Raw genomic sequence first — 12,082 nt, 5'->3', positions numbered from 1 at the left:
CAAATTACAGAGAGTAGGCTTCACACTATAGCAACAAGCATCTTGTATGGGAGTGAAGCTGCAGGGGTCCTTTGCTGCAAGGAAGATATTCTGAGATCTAATAAAAACTGCTGGTGTTTAATGATTGGCTTGTTGCAATTGTTTTGTTCTCAGAAAAATCAGATAAGCCAAATAGGAGATACACTGAGGAAATGAACCAAAAGATAATCTAAAGACTATGAAGTTCTCTGGGCTGCACAGGGGGAGAGTTAAAACTAAACAGCTCCCCACTACAACCTACACTTTGTGCTTCCTTCCATTCCTGGCAGGCTATTCTTTCCAGAGAGTGCAAACACACACACACTCCTCCCCCAACATCCCCAGATGTATACTCATCTTCCTCTGACCCCTTGACATTCACCCCAAGTATATCAGCTCAACCTACGCCAGCTCATCAACAGTAATCAGATGTGCTGCTGCCTATTGCTAAAGCAGCAGTGCTTGGGTCCTAGGTCTTGTCCAGTTCTGCACAGGACTGACTACTATATTAAATAAAAAACAATACGTCATCTCAAAAGACAGCTAAGCTTGCTAAGTGGCAACAAACTAGTTACCCAGATCATTCACAAAAGCCAAACACTTAATTAACATCGAAGAAATGAGGAGCTAAGGCCAACATAAAACATGCACTGCCCACATAAGCAGAAACAGGTTAATCTAACAAGGGACAAACAAATGCATATTTCATGCGACCTTAATTCTGGCTCATGGACTGACTATGTACATGTATGTGTGTGGATGCACACATTTCCTCCCAGGCTGATGTACTTTTCACATACAAAGTGGCCCTACACATAGCAAGTGCAGGATCAGAGAAGGGCAAAAATGAGCTTTACGCCAGCTTGGCATCATCCCATCCATCCCCACCTTGACATGCGTAGCGTTCTTCTCCCCTGACCTGTATAGCTTTCTCTTCAACCATAGCCAAAGTTTGATAGACAATTAGCACAATGCTTTCAGTCAGTTCCACAGGAGACGACAGTACATCCTACACTTAAAAGTGTAAGCAGTTTTCTACCTGACCATTTTCACAAAAAGTCAATGAATTCACTGTTGCTGCCTCTCTTTTTTTGTATTGTGTGTTTTTAATACCACTTCCAAAAACCAAAATATGCACTTTATATCTGGAAGAAGTCCCTGGAGAAGAGAAACAAATGCTTAAGCTCTTGAAGGCATTCAGCACTTTGGACACAGAGTCCTGATAAAGTATTAAAACTAGTATAATTTTAGTCTAAGTTTGTCTCTGCCAAGATCCCACCTTTCGCTAAACCTCACAAGTAACTGACATTAATAGCATGGTGCCAGAGACACTACTTGTGTATATACACGTACGCATTACTTCAGAAATATTGTTTTGCCCTTGCTCAGATTTGCATCCACTCATTAATCATTAAAGCATTGAGGTGCAATAAATTGTGCCTTATGTAAGCAAGAGCAAGCAACAGGCTGTGTGATTACAGCAGGATGCAAGCTTACCTCTGGTATGTTTCAAGGCAAAAGGTAGCTCTGAAGTGTTGAAACAGAATTCCTTTGAAATGCCAGGCCAACAAAATACTTTTGTACTGCCAGCCAATTAGACTGCAACTGCTAGAAATTTAATATTGTAGGCATACAACCTGTTTGTGAGCAAAACAGTATTACAGAGCAGCTTGACATTGCTTATCCTGAATTATCTGAAGCAGAGACAGTTAATAATAGAAAAGGATTGATATGGCTAAACTGGTTTAGAAAAGATCAAATGCCTGCAAACACCTGCCAATCTGCTCAAAAGGTGGGTGTTTTTCCTACCTGCACACTGGCTGGAGATGACCTTGGCAGAGGGAAGCTTCTTCACTTTACTTCAGAAGTCGCTCTTGCTGTTCCTTGCCTTTTCTTTGACATCCTGAAAGCGCTTTCAGTTACTTTCACTGAGAAAAAGGAAACATTATTACAGCCACTTAGCATCCAATGCGAAAAAGTAGCTGAAAAAAAATACTCCAACATCCTGCTACTATGTGGGGGACCTTAGCTTGCATCTAATAGCCAGTTTATCCATATATCCACAGGTCAGCAGAAGCTAGAAGTACTACAAAGGCAACACACTCAACACTTTGCACTGAGGAACAGCAGCCCACTGTAGCTCAGAAACATGATGCTGGCTTATGTTATATAGAAATGTGTTGAAGCATAAGTAGGCCCAAAAATCTATTTTCTAAAAATAAGCTCGACAATAGCCAAGTAAGGCCTGGTAAAATATGAGTAAAGTGAAGTAAGGATACTGGGCTAGATGGACCATTGGTCTGACCCAGTATGGCCATTCTTATGTATGGGATTTATGCAGATATTAAGATTATGCAAATGTTAAGTAGCCAATAAGAAAGTAGAAAATATTTAATTATGGTGGCAGAAATGTAGCTATGGTAAAAGGTGGATTTAATATTAACTAATTAGGGGGTGCTATAAATTATTATGAAAAGGGTAGCATGCTAACCTAGATTAGGAGCACCCATCCACTCTCAAGGTACCAGTAGAGAAAGGATTATGCCCATTCTTCCCATCCAAGGACTGATCACCTCTGGATGCATCATTTCATCTTAGCATGTGAGTATCAATGCAGTGTATGGTTGCATTGTAATGCCTGTTTGCTTAACTCGGTATTTTATTTTAAATGAATTCTTTAATTTTATCACTCATTGTGTCATTCACAGTCCTCCACTAAATTAAATTATCTGTAGCCACCCTGGAGGCTCAAACCATAAAGAATTCAGTTTAGTTTTATTCCTTATCTTTAAGCTACTAATTGTGAATACATAAATCAAAGGTTACACCGCTAACATCTTACAGTGTGAAACTAACAAGCACTGAAGAGTGTCCAGTTAGGTTGTCTGTTTATATGGAGCATCAATAGATGACAGATCTAAGTGTGGAAATACTGGGGACTTCTGAACTCCATCAAATGTTTGGAGGACTCCGCCAGTTAGCTCATCCTACACATCTCTTTAGTTGGAGTCTCAGGGCTTAGTGGGTTGGAGTTACGTTGTTAGTGCAACCACCAAAAATAGAATTGAAATTTTGCACTATTGATTTTCAGCTGTTGGGCACTATCAGGTGGTCTAGTTCATGTGAGGTCCCTACACTTGGGACACACTGAAGTAGATGATTCCCATGAAAATTAATAAACCTTTGGGCTCATTTCAGATCAGATGCAGACATTGGAAAATATCATGCTTTGAGCCACACCAAAGCTGACAATGTAATGATACTGCTGACACAGAGATCGTATCAGTTGGGTGCATTTAACTTCAAGAAGTACTTTTAACATATCAAGATATTGTTCAATACACTTTGAAAACTTTATTTTATGCAGTATGGGTGCTATTTACTCCTGTGCAGTGGGACCACACAAGAGCTAAGCACCACTTGAGCACCACTTCAATCTTACACTAAAAAACAAATTACATTTTACCCAGTTTTTTTGCCCAATAGCTTAAGTAGAAGCTGAGTGGTGAATTGGCCTTTGGCAGGCTCAGTGCACAGGGGTGAATCTCATCTCTATTATAAGTAAGGTTTTCTCTTAGACTCCAGATATGGACAGAAAACATTCTGGATTCTCCGTGATACTGTAAAGAATCTAAATTAGAAACTGCAGTAACATTATGTTTGCAATTCAAGATTAGATTATTTTGAACCTGCTTTGTTTTGATTAGTTAGAATTTATTTATATTTTTTTAACCTGTTAGAGCCCGTTAAGATGTTGAATAGAGGGGGGAGGGATAGCTCAGTGGTTTGAGCATTGGCCTGCTAAACCCAGGGTTGCGAGTTCAATCCTTGAGGGGGCTGTTAACTTGATCTGGGGCAAAAAATGGGGATTGGTCCTGCTTTGAGCAGGGGGTTGGACTAGATGATCTCCTGAGGTCCCTTCCAACCCTGTGATTCTGTGATTCAAACCTGGATACTTTTTGCTCCTCTAAGAATTTATCAGCACAAATCCACCTCCCATCTTGCTAGCTCTGTCTCTACTTGATGCTTTCTTCTATGCCTTGTTGGAGATGATCTTTAAAGACAGCCTCCCCAAGCCAATTAAGTAGTTTAGAAAAATAAATATATGCCTTTGTATAGCATTTATAATCTGTAAAATTGAACTTAGCACACTTGAGATATAAATGTTAAATGGAAACATCAATGGAAAATTTTAATTAGGATTGATTTGAGATATCATTGCTTATGGTGAGAATTGGAAGGAAGATAACATAAGAACGGCCAAAGTAACCATATCTGTGTACTGCTGTGAGTTGGCAAATGGAAGAACCCACGTATATTTTTTCCTACATTGTCCCCTACAATAAATGCTCCTTATTATGAAATGGACAATGTCAGTGCTATTCTGTACCTTTAAGCACCTTTCGTGTTCATTGTTTCCCATTCTAGAGTCCAGGCTTTTTATCCTGGAGCCCAATTTATTCACTTTCAAGACCAGCAGATCAACTTCTAACTCCATATTATCCATTTTGCTACCAAGTCCAACCAGTAAGGAGTGCAAACCATTCATGCACAGAATGGTTGGATGGGAGCAAGATAGTGCATAGTATTGTTCTCTGAAGCTAATTGTGAATAGTTTGAAAACATTGCTAGTGAATATCTGGTAATGGTTCTTTACTTCTTGGGCATATTTCAGAAAAGTTAGCCTTCTAGTTTATTTCTGATAAATTGGCTAAATCACCTCAGTGTCACCTAAGCACTAAGATGCTCCAGTTCTAGGTGCTACATAAACCCCTAAAATAGATAAATCTGGGAGTTAAAACAGACTTTACACAGCAGCATTTCTATGCTCCCAAAATGCTAGGCAAGCTTTGCTCACACCACCAATATATCATAAGGTACAGATTGTGCAAATTAAATTAAATCTAAAAAACTTTTACAGAGAAGCAGTGAAGGAAAGGGAACTACTGAGTCTCAGATGACATAGTGCTCGACACTGAAACTTTATTTTAATCATCAGTGCACTAACTCCCTCCCCCCCAGTACTATTTTAAAAAACTTTTAAAATATGTTAAATAACTTACTGGGATATATCGTCCTGTCTCTGTACAGCTGCAGACTGGGAATATTTCGAATTCTGAAGGCCAGAATCTGCTCTCAGTCACACTGATGTGAACTCAAATTAACTTCAGTGGAGTCACGCGAGATATACACCACTGTAAGAGAACAAAGTCTAGTGAGAACAAAATCTAGTCCAGAGAGCCTAACAAATAACTCATAATACTGTACATATGGTCAAATTCTGCCCTGACTTGCACCCTTTGCTACACCAGTGATTTCAGGACTATTGCATGGCATTTTAAAAAAGGGCAGATTTCGGCCTATTGTATTGAACTATGCACTAAAGGCTCAGATTTCTGTTTACGGTTGAAATTCCTCTGGCAGCTAAAACTGCACAGTGGCTGCGCATTGGTAGGGATTGAGCCATGACTCTTCTGTACATTCAGGAAAGCCCTAGACCCCTATATATTCTGTGCAGAAATGCAACCCTGAGTCCTTCATAGAAACTGAACATTCAGCTTTATTTGATTTAATGAACTCATATGTATTTAGGTAGGTAGTTTTCATTTATGCCTACCTTATATTATAGAAACAATAGAATAAAAACATCCCTTGACCAAGTACATGATTGAAGCCTTATCAATAGAACTTAAATCTTAATAAGACAGAACACCTTAAAAAAAAAAACTTCCTAAAAACTCAGCTAAGTGTCCATTTCAGCATAGTCAGAACCTTCCAACTATCAGATGTTTCAGAGCCAACACACGCATGCATCTTGGTCAGTTTTGTTGTGCTGCTGCCTTTGTTGGTTAGATTGCACAACTGCATATTACTACTTTGGAAAGAACTAGCTAATTTAAAGTTAACTATCACAGCATTATAGATAACTTGGAAAAAAGCAACATATAGCACTCTTTTAAATTACGTTATTGAAAAATGAATTGGGTTAGAACAGTGATACTGTGCACCGAATGACGATTGCTATTATACAGAGACTGACGCTGCAGTATACTGGCAGCCCCTGTCGAAGGCATGACTCCTCTGCCCTGCAACCGTAGGGGGTCAGGTTGTTCAAGTAGCCCTTGAAAACAAAGACAGCATTCATCTTGATTTTCATTTAAACTTCTAGAGCAGCAGCAGACTCCTGGGTAAACAGAAGCGGGGGGGGGGGAGAGAGATAAAACAGCAGAAGTGATGAAGGATGAAGCGATCAAAAGTTCTCTGATGAACTTTTATGCATTGCATGTTGATACAAGCTAAGCAGTCTCTATTGCACAATTCAATCCTACCCTGGAGAGTTGCCTGTACTTTCTTTCCTCCTCTGACTGCCCACACAATTATTCTGCCTAAGCACTACCAGCTTTTGCCTTAAGCTTGTTTTCTTTAGTTTTGGATCTCACTGGGTGTTCTGTGCTATTTCAAATGTTATTTCTGATTTTGAAATATTATGTTAAAAAAAAAAGCACCTGAATGCAGAGCTCACACCAGAATGAGACTACACAATCACTTAATCTCAAAAAGAAAAGGAGGACTTGTGGCACTTTAGAGACTAACAAATTTATCTGAGCATAAACTTTTGTGAGCTACAGCTCACTTCATCGGATCTCAGCAATTCTTTGGTTTTACAAAATCCTGTGCTAGATCTAATACAGTGCACTTCCAATGCCTCTAAGTAGAAGTAATCCAGGATCAAACTGATACCTGTTTCATTTTATATAATGGGCAAATCTCAAATGACTTGGATACTTCTGTTCAGCTGGGATATATACTTACTGGATCAGATGCTGATCCAGAATTTGTGTGAAATACATGAACCTCTTGAGTCTATAAAACCTGTGCAAAGAATAGCCCCTCACAGTATTTTGGCACCTCTCTTCCTGCTCTTGAGAGCAGAGAGTTGTGAAAAGGAAATAAATATTTCACATACTGTCGAGCTCAGCATCCACAATTGGAACCAGATTTTTGAAAGTGCACAGCCCCCCAGCAGCTGTCACTGACAGGAACTGTTTTCCAGCCACTGCATTTAGGCTGTTTAAGAAAAATCTGGCTTTCAGAGTTTATCCAAACATTTTTGAACGAGAAAGGTTTGGGGTCTGAATTCTCTGAGAGTTTTGAGCTTGTTTTCATTAGGGCTTCCATGGAACTACTCACAGACTTAAAGTTAAGCAAATGCTTAAGAGATGAATCAGAGCCAAAGAGTTCATCTTCTTGCAGGATAAAACCTTGATTCAACTGCAGCAGTTCCTATAGAACCTGAGTATTCCTTGCAGGTCTTCCATCAGAAAATTCATGCAGAGGCTGACCCTTCTTAACTGATGAAATCACAGCCCTAGCTGGCATGGTTGCAATAAAATGTCTCACCACAAACCTCATCTGTTCTTTAACATCCAATTTATATATTTTTTCTGCTCACTGAGGTCACACTGTAACTCCAATGAAAATGAGTTTAAAAGACTCCCATTGGCTTTAATAGAAGCTATGCCAGGCATTCGATCGGTACAATGAAGAGATGCCCAACCAACCCATAACTATATCAGTACCCCACTGGGGTCTGTAGTGCCCAAGTTGGCTCAATAGCACAGCAACAACCTCTGGTGTCTTCAGATATTTTGGGAAAGGTATGTTGAAATTTCTTGTCTTGCTTGGAGCCAAATCACAAGTTTGCCTGTCTCTGAGGAAGGCACAAACTAAGTTTATTATCTTGAAACCAGGAAAAGCAGGAAATAGTTTCCCCAAGCAAAAAAACCAACATGTTTTGTCACAGTCACCATTCCTCTTAGTGGTGGAGAATAAGTACATCAGGCCACTGACCCATTTTATTAAAAATGGTATCAAATTAAATGCAAGAACACAAATATTAATCTTCTCCAAAGCAGGTTTTTTGCAGGCTAATGCTGCAAATAAGCACAAATTCAACCACTATGCAACTCTAGTAATACAGGAATTATTACATACAGCAGCAACTTAATCTTTCCATTGTTAACTTACATTGTTTACACTGCTTAGGACTCTTAAATGATGCCTTAATTTAAAAAAAAAAAACACACCTCATTGGGCCAGATTGTGACTTGGACTATACACTTGTATTAGAGAAAAATAATTCCTATTACACCCTTTCATGGACTATCTAGAACTTGCTTTGCACAAGCGAAGCTACACGGACACTTACTGCTGCCCCTGAATGGGTGGGCAGTGACTGCACAGGAATAGGTAGAATCTTTGCTCCACACTCCTGCTTATTGGTCAGCTTATTGAAGGTGGGTAAAGGGGAGTGGGGAATAATAACCTACGACTGTATAGGCTTACAGGAAATTACTACCCCAGGAAGCCAGGGGACAACAGAGGGGGAACTGTAATTCAGCTGTCTGAGGCATGATGACTCCCTAGGTGAGTCCTGGGGTGGGGCAATTCACACACAACCCTTGGCTGATGGCTGTGCCTTAGTCTACCCCACTGTGAATTTCCTTGTGGGTTTTTAACACATTTTCCAATTGTTAGTCATACCATTAAGCAGACCTTGAAATAAATAAATACACTTGGCCTGATTCTTCACTCTGCTTTACCAATTGTACATTTGTGATTCCAGTGGAGTTATACTGGCACCTAAACTGTGAGCTCTTTGGCGCAGGGACTGTCTTTTTGTTCTGTGTTTGTACAGCATCTAGCACAATTGGTTCTGATCCCATGACCGAGGCTCATAGAGACCACCGCAATACAAATAATAAAAATATTCAGTGAAGCAAGTCATACCTAGTATCGTCATCATTTGTGGGTTTTGCAACAGTTAAAGTCCATTCTCTATTAGGGATTATTCTACATTATTTATTATTTTAAAACAAGCCTGTTCTTAAGTTATAGGGATGCACTAAAGGCTTGATACAAAGTCAATTGAAGTCAATGGTAGATCTCCCATGGACTCTGGCTCAGGCCCTAAAATATCTGAATTCATTTAGCTCCCTATTATTTTAACAAACACTTTGATATATATTTTGTACAAGAGTTAAAAAAAACCCTCAGGATGAAATTTTTATACGCCAAGCAGAAATTTTTGTCATCAAATTATATAAAACTCTTGAGAACGAGGGTTTATAATTGAACGGTGTGCACAGCTGTAGCTAAAGTAGCATTGCTGGTCACCCCACTCCAATTCAGAAAACTCAAATTAAATCCAAAATCCAGGAGAAAAGTTTTGTTCAGTTCTTACATTAATTTGCTAGCCTGGGGATTCATTTTATCCATGTGTATGTGAGAGTTTTGTCTTTCTGCATTAGATAGAGAAAATCAAATTATACTATAGAAGATCAGATAGATACATTCTATTGCTTAATAATCCACATACAATTCTGCAAATAGCAGACTAATGAAACATTTATCTTAAGTTTAACCAAATCCTCAAGTTCTTTGTGTTCACAATTTTCACAAAATCTTCAAATTTTAGAAAGTTTGTTATTGAACCTGACTAATGCCCTCATTAAGGAAATACAACAATATCTATCATAGGTTTAAGGAAATATGGGGACTTTTAGCCAGAAAAAGTTTGACTACCTCCATTTAAAACGGAGAATAATTTTTGTCACAAATTATATCCAAATTATTTTTGAATTTAGATCTTTTTTTGCTTCCAGAGCTTTCTAAACAGGCTACCAGAACAGTTTCAGTGTCTCTAGCTGAATAATTTCTCATATTATTGGAGTGATGGATAGCAATATGGTGAAGAAGTGACCCATAACTTGGAAGATGGAGGACGACCAACAACAAGGTAAATCTTTCACTGTATGGAAATATATTATGCCAGTACTCAGGATATACTGTACTTTCATGTACTGCACTAAATATTCACTTCCAGTTTGTCCTTTGTGCATTATTATTAGTAAGTTAAGGAGCTCCATAGCTGACAATTTTATATGCAAGTCAAAAATGGGCATCATCTGTATAACTGAGCCATGGCAGACACTGAGACTGTGAGAAGCCAGAACCAAAACTATACTTTTTTACAAATGCAGGGACCAGATCTTCTGGTGCAAATTGGGCATAACAAGATTAGTGGATTCAATGGAGCTGTCCGATTGCACCAGCTGAAGAGCTGAGCCAATGCTTATAGATTTCTCAGACCAAGGAGGGATGCTTTGAAGAATCGTTGGACAACGGCGTGACATCCTTCTAACTTCACAAAATAGCAATGTTACTTTTACCTGTTTATTCCAGTTTAGTATTACTTTCCACTTGTACATGTCTCTTGTTTTGCTGCAATCCGTTTTTAAGCACAGTCCATAGGAGATTGGTGGCTCTATCGGAGAACTGTCTCTTCCCCTCCACCTTCAAGCATGATCAAAATGGTGAAATGCCTGCAGGTAAAGTGTTAGAGAAATTTGTGAATTATGACTGTCCATGAAACAGTATTGCACTCTAAGTGTTCCATGATAACTCAGTACACTTTCTGACTCAGCACTGAAAAAAGTACCATATCAAAGCAGCATTGGTGAAATCATCTAATTGATTATATGTTTGTACTTATCAGTTTCAGAGATAAATGTGTGTTTTGTGAAAAGGGTTAGAAACTTTCAAAGGTGCATACCTGGAAAGTGTCTCTTAAGACATGTTAGTGTCATTACTGGTTCATAAAAGAGATGAGGTACATTGGCCTTTTGAAACAAAGAAAAAAAATCAATGAAAATATACAAGTCAAGACCTGAGTCTTTATCTATATGCATTTCTGACTGGCATATCACCACAGCATCCACTCTCAAAAGTGGTTATGTACACATACACACACACACAATATTAGGATGATGAAGCCATTCTAATGGCAAGTTCTCCTAGCTGCTGCTTGGCTATGGAGGCATGTTGGCATAATAAAACCAGTGTGGTCAGTCAACATGGAATGAGAAGGATAGAATTCAGAGAGCCTGGATAATAACCTACATCCCCTTCACCTTGAAGAGGTCAGCCGGAGGGCTCATTACATTCTTGTACAGATGACATGGAGCTTTTTGATCTGAGTTTACAAAGATCCATCAGCCATTCCCCCACCCATGCCAGAGGGGCATGAGAGAAATAGGGGCTACTATGGCCATAGTGATGCTCCTTTACTTCTCCATGGAGATTCCTTTCCTCCCAGCCATTGACTGAGCTGTAGCAATGAACAGGGTCATTGGCATGAGCATCTCTAGAACCCAGTACTATCCAAAGCAGACAGTCCCTGACACCTCCACCTCCGAGCATTAGCAGGATCTTACTTCAGTCAGTTTTCTGAAAACCGGAGATATACAAAGTATGCTACACTCATATATTCCTCACTGCTTGTTGGCTAATTTTGTTCTCATTGTTAACCCAGAGTGTTGCAAGAATACAGCCATATAATGGCTCTCATTATACAGTGATGATTGTTGAAAAAGTTTCTTTCTACTGCACAGTAATCTATAATAAATCACTCATGTACCTGTCAACTTAATCTTCATTACAATCCATTACTGCAAAGATTTCTATAATCTGACAGAAGATTTACTGGGTATAAATGTGTGCCTGAGGGCTGACTGTAATTAGAGATGGGACAGAATCAACGCATCCGCAACTTGTTAGTGCTACTATACAGAAATGTGTGAAATTCTCACAATTTGTGAATCTCATGAAAAAATGGATTTTCCCCACTAACTCGGCAGGAAGTCAAGACCTGCCACATCCATCGCACATATCACAGTAATATTCCCTGCTGATCCTGTGCAGACATCTACTTTTACCTGTAAAAATGGCTGAGAGTTTGCATTCTACAGCAAAAATGACTTTTTTGCAAAAATTAATGGGAATTCAGCCCATTGTCCAAGTTCCAGGATTTTTTTTGAGGTGATCAGTCTGTAAAGTTAAAGTTATTTTCATATGGTTTCCTTTCAGTAAGTGAGCTAAAGAGAGAAACAAAACTAAAGAATTCCAAAGTGATATGAACACGTGGATGATCAAGAAAGCTAGACATTTACAGAGTCTGGAAATCAACTTTAAAGCTTCTCACAGCCCCTTTGCCCCACAGGAA

The 12,082-nt window shown here is 39.0% G+C and overlaps 1 long non-coding RNA gene across 2 annotated transcripts in view; it reads right to left on the bottom strand.

Annotated features, from left to right (window-relative positions):
• LOC140896331 (uncharacterized) overlaps window positions 1–12,082 on the bottom strand; it is a 504,982-nt gene that overhangs the window by 4,021 nt on the left and 488,879 nt on the right. For both annotated transcript variants that reach the window (XR_012154520.2, XR_012154521.2), the window contains exons 6-9: window positions 10,251–10,403; window positions 6,059–6,202; window positions 5,082–5,213; window positions 1,828–1,946 (exon numbers count right to left, since the gene is read on the bottom strand). This is a non-coding gene — a long non-coding RNA (uncharacterized LOC140896331). The remainder of the gene's footprint in view (window positions 1–1,827; window positions 1,947–5,081; window positions 5,214–6,058; window positions 6,203–10,250; window positions 10,404–12,082) is intronic.

Source organism: Lepidochelys kempii, chromosome 12 (assembly GCF_965140285.1).
Source record: "Lepidochelys kempii isolate rLepKem1 chromosome 12, rLepKem1.hap1, whole genome shotgun sequence".
Classification (NCBI taxonomy): Eukaryota; Metazoa; Chordata; order Testudines; family Cheloniidae; genus Lepidochelys; species Lepidochelys kempii.
The sequence above is the reverse complement of the archived record's forward strand: the minus strand, read 5'-3'. Positions and strand labels throughout refer to the sequence as shown.